This window comes from Oryctolagus cuniculus, chromosome 10, assembly GCF_964237555.1.
Source record: "Oryctolagus cuniculus chromosome 10, mOryCun1.1, whole genome shotgun sequence".
In the NCBI taxonomy this organism is placed as follows: Eukaryota; Metazoa; Chordata; class Mammalia; order Lagomorpha; family Leporidae; genus Oryctolagus; species Oryctolagus cuniculus.
In genome coordinates, this window is record NC_091441.1 from 99,005,204 (window position 1) to 99,013,993 (window position 8,790).

Sequence of the window (8,790 nt, forward strand, 5' to 3'; positions counted from 1 at the left end):
TAACCACAGGATTCCTCCAGGCTCATGCTTTAAATGTGGCCCAATGGGCCACTGGATCAGAATGTGTCCCAACCCCAGAGACCCACCAGGTCCTTGCCCTAAATGTCACAAGAGCCACTGGGCAGTGGACTGTCCTCTTGTCCATCGAGTCATTGTAGAACATGCACCCCACCTATGCCCCAGGTGGACCTTTCAGGGCTGGATACTGAGGACTGAAGAAGCCTGCCACCCAACTACGGCCATCACTCCACAGGAGCCCGGGCTAACGGACGGTGATGGGTAGGCACCACAGGGGCAGCCTTCTCAGTCCTTCCCCAGTACTGGGGCCACTTCTGCTGCCTCAACCTCCAGAGTCGGAGTGGAAGGAGAATCTTAGACCTTTGCAGACCCCCAATCTGCTCCACATCCTCCTCTCACTCTTTCCTCGTTACACCTGGATGTTCTACCCACCCTCTTGGCGAGACACATACGCTATCAGTTTGGCGCTCAGGAGGTTTTCACTCTCGGGCCAGTGGCCTTGTCCTCCAGCCCACCCTCACCTCCTTTTTGACTACTCCTCTCTCAAGACAACCTGATCCCAGCCACCCTGCCTACCTCAGGGCACCTGTCCACTGGCAACCCAATCTCATCATCCGACTTTTCGGATGAGCCGAAACCCCTACCCCTTTCTTCGACCTGCACCCCATGGGAGACCAGGAGAAGCACCTGGCTCTTGCCTTCGGATCAGCGCGGTGCACTGGCAGCAGCGCGCTGGCCGCGGTGGCCATTGGAGGGTGAACCAAAGACAAAGGGAGACCTTTCTCTCTCTCTCTCTCTCTCACTGTCCACTCTGCCTGTCAAAAAACAACAACAACAACAACAACACCTTAACAGGTCCTTCCATCTGGCAGAAGGCCTCTGCCTTATTAATGCAGTGGTAATACCCATATGCCCGGTGGTCCCCAATCCACACACCCTCCTCTCCTCTATTCCAGCATTCATATTCATTTCTCCATGCTGGATCTAAAAGATGTATTTTTTTTTAGCCACCATTCCTCTACATCCTAACTCTCAGGACACTTAGGCTTTCCCCTGAACTGATCCCAACACCAAGTGTCCACTCAACTGACCAGGACCATACTCCCCCAGGGGTTCCAGAATAGCTCCATCCTGTTTGGTCAGGTTTGGCCAATGACCTAGGTACCCTGGACCTATCCCCCTCCTTTCTTCTCCAGTACATCGACAACCTCCTCATTTGCAGCCCCTCAAAAATAAAGACAGTGACACACTGCTGCTCTCAACTTCCTAGATGCCAAAGGTTATCAAGTGTCCTTCGGTTGTGCTTATCTGAGCTAACCAATCTTAGGGTACATCTTGGTCCCACCCATAAGGCTATCACTGTTGACAAACAATGCCTCATAGCTAACCTCCCACCTCCTTCTACCAAATAAGAGATTCTTCCCTTTCTAGGCCTGGCAGGATTCCTACACTCATGGATTCCAAGTTTCTCCCTCCTAGCCCGGCCACTCTACGAACATGCAAAGGGATCCCTCCAGGAGCCCCTCATAACCCCCGTCACCTCCCAACATTGTAAGCTCCAACAGGCTATTCTAAGGCCCCTGCCTTAACTTACCAGATCTCACACCGGCCTTCCTTATTTATGTCACTGAAAACCAAGAACAGCCTCGGGGGTTCTTGGCCATCAGCTTGGTCCCTCCTTTGCTCCTGTAGCCTTTCATTCAAAAACATTGGACCCCACAGTCAAGGGTTGGGCGCCCTGATGCAGATGCTAGCCTCAACAGCGGACCTCATACAAGAGTCAAACAAACTCACCTTTGGCTCTCTGCTGACCAGTCTTTGCTCACACCATCCATCAGATCTCCATCAGATCTCTCTTACAGGGCCCCCCGTCTCTCCCACCATCACACATTCTGGCCCTTCAGGTGGCAGTAATCGAGGACCCTGCCCTCACTCTTAAACCTTGTCCTCCCCTCAACCTAGCAACTCTCCTTCCCTCTCCCCCTCCATCTCCATCTCCAGATCATGCGGCTCCTGTCCACTCCTGCACCGAGACTATCGAACCCTTACTACCTCATTCTTCAAACATTCAAGAGGGTCATCCCCTTGTTAACCCCACTCTAGTCTGGCTCACAGCTGGCAGCTCCATCCTTCATGAGGGAATAAAACAGGCAGGATATGTTGTGGCATCGACCGCCGATACAGGTAAGGTGGGACCACTCCCTTTCAATACTACTCATCAATAGGCTGAACTCATGCCCTAACCCTTGCCTTTGTGCTGGCAAAAAAATGAAACTATCGCTGTCTATACCGACTCAAAATACGCCTTCCAAACTCTCCTATCCCACTATGTGATTTGGAAAGAAAGGGGCCTTCTTACTAAGGAGACAGCCATCTCCATTTTTTTTTTTTTTAAGATTTAGCTATTTTATTATTTGGAAGAGTTACAGAGAGGCAGAGGTAGAGGCACCTGGCTCCTGCCATCGGATCTTCCATCCACTGGTTCACTCCCCAAATGGCTTCAGTGGCCAGAGCTGTGCCAATCCAAAGCCAGGAGCTTTTTCTATGTCCCCCACGTGGGTGTAGGGGCTCAAGGACTTGGCCTATCTCCTGCTTTCCCAGGCCATAGCAGAGAGCTGGACCAGAAGTGGGGCCGTGCCCATATGGGATGTTGGCACTGCAGGTGGCAGCTTTACCCACTACGCCACAGCACCGGCCCCCAGTGCTACTTTCATAACTCCTCCCCTCGAGGCAGCCTGTCTCCCAACACAATTCAGACTTGTCCACTGTAGGGCTGCTTAGACTGAGAATTCTGCCATCATGGTCAGTAACTGCAGGGCAGACCAGGCAGCCCATCGGGTGGCACTGTCCTCTCTTTCTTCCAGTTCGTCCTCCACTCCACTTGCTATACTAGAAAACCACCCTCAAGACCAGCTCTCTCAACACCCACACCTCAGGTTCTCTTACTCTATCTCCACCAGCTGTTTCATGGCAATGTTTCTTTATTATTGTTTGTCAAACAATCTCTCCCTTCTTAGGTAGGAAGTCAGAAATGAGCTTATATGCGTGTGACAAAGGCTGAAGGCATTGACATCCAGCTCCAGCATCCGCATCTCAAGGTCATCCCGATAACCTTCCAGGTGCAGCCCGGTGTCTGCCTGGATCCTGACCTTCCAGGGGGTCCTGCCCCTTCTACCCGCTAACCATCCTTCCTCTAAGGGGGAGGGGTGCGATGCCAGCCAGGCTTCCCCCTGCCTGATAACTTCAGGGGAAAAACTCAAAGTTTTCGTATTTACATCCAAAAAGTCCTTTGTTCCAGGAGGGGGAGAAGGAGAAGAGGCAGGAAGGCAAGACCCATCCGCTTAAAAACCCCGGCCTAAGGTACAGCGACAGCAAGCTGTCGCTGTCCCAGGCCATCTCCACCGCCCTGCCCCTGACGCAGCTGCGCTGGGCTAAGCAGACCAGCATCGAGAAGAAGGCGAGCGTGGTGACCCTGCCCGTCTACCTGAACTTCACCCGCGCCGACCTGATCTTCACCGTAGACTTCGAAGTTGCCACGAAAGAAGATCCCCGCAGCTTGTAGGAGCGCGGGGTCGCCGTCCTGTGCACAGAGTGAGGCAGGCTCTCCCCCTCCCTCTGCCAACAGTAAATGCAATATTGAACCCCGGCCAGCACTCACTGGCCACGCAGCCGGGCAGAGGTGGACTTGAGGGAGCCCAGCGATGGCGCGGTGCAGGGGGCGGGGCTGAGTTTCCGAGGTTCGCAGCATGGCTGCTTTCACGAAATAAAACACTACGCAGGGCCAAAAAACAAACAAACAAACAAACAAAAACCCGGCCTAAATGTAAACCGCGCACTCTCTCTCAGGTTCTGTCTGTACTGTAACGTTAAGGTAAGATGCTGATGAATCTATCAATATTTGAAGAAACTTACACTCAGGGCTCAGTCTCAGGAGAGGATTCCCACTGAGCCCGTAGCCTCTGGTGCCTGTTTGAAGCAAGTTTTCCCACCCCAGGTCTTTTAACAATGTGGTGGTTGGCTGTGCCCATAAACAAGTGCTGGGGCACCCCCTGCTGTGTTCAAACAAGGCTGGCCCCTTGAGCTTTGATCTGGGATCCTAACTTCCCAAGCCCTAGCAGGCCCTCCAGACTGACTCCCCACAGCCGACTAGGCCGATCCTCCTGGACCTGGTAAGCTGCCCCCGGGGTGCCCAGTACTCAGGTCTGCCTCTTTGTGCGGAAACAGGAGCCCAGCAATTGCTCCTGCTGGGTCCTCACAGGGAGGTACCCATCTGGCTCCTGTAACGGAAGAGTGTGTGAGAGTGTGTGTAGTGGGAATGTCTGTGGCCCTGGAATCCAAGTGAGTCCTAACACATGGCTGTTTCCTCCACAAGGAGAGGGCCAGGTGGGCGAGGTGATCACAGTCAGGATCTGGGCCTGTCCCTTGTCCCAGTGATACCGACCAGGGGGTGGCAAGCGATGGGAAAACTCCATTTAAAACTCACCGTCTGCTCTAAAACTGTCAGGGCCGCAAGCATAAAAATGTGTTCAGTGGCAGGGGAGGGGGGAAGAAGAGGCAGTTTGGACTTTTTCCCTCTCTTGGGTTTGTGGTCTATCAACCCCACCCCTTTGCTGAGAATGGTGAGAAGGCCAGCTGCCCGGCAGCCTGGGGCAGTGATACTTAAAAGTCCCCTGAACCTAAGTTAACAATCCCCAGTGGGCTTTTCCCCCATGACACATGGTCTCCTGGCCCACAGTCACCCTTGGGACCTGTCTTGCAGCTGCCTGAACACATGTATGTTTCTGCAACAGTCCCAGGTATCTGACTGTTGACTAGGTGTTGGCCCAAGGCACTTGTCTGAAGACCAGGCTCAAATTCAGTTGAAAATCTAGGGAGACGCACTTGATAAATAGCAGCCTCACGCATAAAGATGCCAGAGTAAAGGCTTCTGTGCTAAGTTGGTGCAAATGAAACTGGACACTGAGTTTAAGAAATTTTCTCTTTTGCATCTAAAAAGGTCACTGTTTTAAAATTGTTGTTTTATCATCTACCAAACTTGTTTTGTTACCAGGTTTAACAGATTCAGCAAAATAACAATGGGTACCCAGAGCTCTATTGTTAGGGTCTCTAAGGTAGAATTTTCAAAATTAAAAATTTTGGTTTAACGTTAAAAAATAAATAAATCTGGCCAGCGCCGCAGCTCAATAGGCTACTCCTCTGCCTGCGGTGCCGGCACCCCAGGTTCTAGTCCTGGTTGGGGCGCCGGATTCTGTCCCGGTTGCCCCTCTTCCAGGCCAGCTCTCTGCTCTGGCCAGGGAGTGCAGTGGAGGATGGCCCAGGTGCTTGGGCCCTGTACCCCATGGGAGACCAGGAGAAGCACCTGGCTCCTGCCATCGGATCAGCGTGGTGCGCCAGCCGCAGTGCACCGGCTGCGGCAGCCATTGGAGGGTGAACCAATGGAAAAAGGAAGACCTTTCTCTCTCTCTCACTGTGCACTCTGCCTGTCAATAAATAAATAAATAAATAAATCTGCAAAGTGGTAGGGCCAACTTTTAACAGAGTAGCTGCCAGAGGCAACTCCCCATGTAATATAAGGGGGCAGCTATGGCTCTTCAGGGAAACCTTCTTGGGGTGTAGAGGAGTGAGCAGCCACAGGCTGCAGGGCCAGGCCACTTGGACAGCAGGCTGGGGGCCTAGGGTGCTGAGCCAGGCATTGTGGAGGTAGGCACAGTGCCCAGCCACCTGTGATGCACATGGCCCCTCCCGCTCATCAGGGAGCCCGAGCCGCCTGCCAGCCCAGCAGTGCAGAGATGAGCAGATCCGTGACATTGCTGCTCTGTCTGCTGGGCTGCCATGCTGGGGGAGCCCCGCCCAGGAGCCCAAGAGGTCACACTGAAGGTGCACCTGGTGATAAGCAGATAGGGAGGCCACCCAGACTAGTTCCCGGGAATAGACAATTCCTGGTTACAAATTGCATTGACTCAGCCCCCTTGGATACGTTCTGTGCTGACAGGCAGGGTCAGAACAAAACCCTTATGGGCAGAACTCAGTTCCAGTCGAGAGACCTCCAAGACCTCCACAGTCCCTCTAAAAAGCCCCCATCGTCGCTGCCTCCCTACCTCCCCCTGTCAAAGTGTCACCCGAGGAAAGGCCCTGGAAGCCATGGGGTTCTTGTCTTCACACGACAAAGATTTCAGGTGTGAGATGGAGAGCGAAGCGATAAGGCTTTATTGGGAAGCGACAGATAAGAGTGCCCAGTCACTTGGACTGGGGGAGAGTGAGGTTATGTGGTTGAATGGAGAGAACACACCTGGGCAGGCCAGGTGGGTGGCTGAGCCGAGAGGCAGAGGACTGAGCGCACAGTCTGTTCGGACTCCCTAGGTTTTTAAGGGAGTCTGTTTACCCACCTCTCCATCTTCTCCAGGCTGGGAGCACCTGGAAGGTTATCAGGGTCTGAGCAGGACTTGGAAGTGCAAAATGTTGGGCTTCTGTAGCAGGTGCTGGTCTTCAGGCCTGTCTCACACACGTGGGCTAAATTTCTGACGTCCTACCTAATGAAAGCACAGGGGGCCCCTCCTCTACTGAAGTCCAACAGCATCTGTTTTACCGCCCACCAGACCCTGAGTAACTTGAGCAGATAGAGAGGCACGTCTCCACTCAACCCAGAGCCATGACGCACAGGGAGCCCCTGTCTCTGAAGCCTAAGACACAGCCATAGGAGGCTGTGGCGGCAGCAGAGTTGTAGCGCATGTCTTGCCAACACACCAGTTTAATGCCGAGACTCAGGCTTGGGCCCTCCTTCCTTGAGGAAAAAAAGGGGGAGGGCAAAAAAGCCAGGCACTGGTGACTACAGACCTGTCCAGGACCTGCAAGCCATCAACAGGGCCACAGGAACCACTCACCCATGGTCTCCAACAGCCTCTTGGGCCTCACATCCACTGAGGCCTGATGCTTTACCTGTCTCAACCTGAAGGATTCTGTTTTCTGCCTTGGGCTGCCTCCTGCAAGCCAGCCCCTACTTGCCTTCAAATCAGAGTGATATTGGAGATGACCCCCAAAATCTATACAAAGATGTGGCCCCTTAAAGTTCCCCAGAAGTGCCATCTGGGGTGCCACACATGCTACCGGAATTTGGGGTGCCATATGATATCACCATACGCTTATTAATAAATCCCCAATATTAATAAGCCTGAGAGGGTTCTTGCCTAATATTTAGAGAAGAATTCTAAATACCAGCACAGATAAATGAGGCAGCATGGTACATTTTAAGCCTTTATTTAGTGAGAAAGATGCATAGAAGAGTGACAGTTTCATCAGAGAGAGAGGTAAATCTGGGTTCATACCGAGCATCGGGAACCAGCCACGTGTGGGAGCATCCAGGCCAGGAAGCCTAGGGCAGGTGGCCAAGGCCACACGCCCTGGAGGCACAAGGCTACAGCCAGCCCCTTCCAGGCTAGAGGCCAGAGAAAGGAAGAGAAGGGCAGGACACACCCTGTCCCAGGCTTTTAACCCACTTCCAAAGGAGTGTGGTTAATTAACCTGATTGGCTGGTGGGCACCCAGGTGTGGCCAGGTAGGGGCATGAGGTCACACAAGGGTGTAGTGAAGGTATCAGGTAGGGCGTGAGGTCACACGGGGCGTGGGAAGGCGTGGTCTTCCAGCTCACAAACCTAATCAATTGTAACCTATTTATTTATTATTATTATTATTTTTTTTTTGACAGGCAGAGTGGACAGTGAGAGAGAGAGACAGAGAGAAAGGTCTTCCTTTGCCGTTGGTTCACCCTCCAATGGCCGCCGCGGCCGGCGCGCTGCGGCCGGCACACCGCGCTGATCCGATGGCAGGAGCCAGGAGCCAGGTGCTTTTCCTGGTCTCCCATGGGGTGCAGGGCCCAAGCACCTGGGCCATCCTCCACTGCACTCCCTGGCCACAGCAGAGGGCTGGCCTGGAAGAGGGGCAACCGGGACAGAATCCGGCGCCCCGACCGGGACTAGAACCCGGTGTGCCGGCGCCGCAAGGCGGAGGATTAGCCTAGTGAGCCGCGGCGCCGGCCCATCAATTGTAACCTATATGCCTGCCTACTTCACTACTACCAGCACGAAGGAACGATGAACGCGTACTACACTGCCCCAAGAACTCAAAGGTTCCCTCACAATGCTCTGAGAAGCTCCGGCAGACGACCCAGCCCACCTCCCCGGTGCAGAAGTCAAGTGTGCACTGCTGCAGTATGTGCACGACCTGCTCCCGGCAAGCACAAGCCTGCAGGACTGAAACAGGAGCAGAAGCACTGCTGGATCGGCTCCAAAGGGCTGGATACCACGTCGCCCCCGAGACGGCCCAGATTTATCAAAAGGTCATGTGCTCAGGGTTTCAAAGGGACGTTAGGCCCTGGGACCTGAATGGGGGAGAAAAAAAAAAGCTATCTGGGACTTCCCAACTCTGAAAACCCAGAGACAGGTCCAGAGTTTCCAGAGGCAACAGGCTTCTGTCACATTTGGATACCGAACTGTTAGGTAGGAAGTTAGAAATCAGCTCATGTGGTCCGGCGCCGCGGCTCACTAGGCTAATTCTCCATCTGCGGTGCCGGCACACCAGGTTCTAGTCCCGGTCGGGGCGCCAGATTCTGTCCCGGTTGCCCCTCTTCCAGGCCAGCTCTCTGCTCTGGCCAGGGAGTGCAGTGGAGGATGGCCCAGGTGCTTGAGCCCTGCACCCCATGGGAGACCAGGAGAAGTACCTGGCTCCTCTCTGTCTCTCTCACTGTCCACTCTGCCTGTCAAAAAAAAAAAAAAAAAAA

General features: G+C 53.6%; 1 long non-coding RNA gene across 1 annotated transcript; it reads right to left on the reverse strand.

Annotated features, from left to right (window-relative positions):
* Positions 1–7,260: 7,260 nt before the first annotated feature.
* Positions 7,261–8,536, reverse strand: LOC138844161 (uncharacterized). The gene is made up of 2 exons (XR_011379700.1): positions 8,063–8,536; positions 7,261–7,681 (listed from the first exon to the last, which is right to left on the reverse strand). It is a non-coding gene; the product is annotated as an uncharacterized lncRNA (long non-coding RNA).
* Positions 8,537–8,790: the final 254 nt, after the last annotated feature.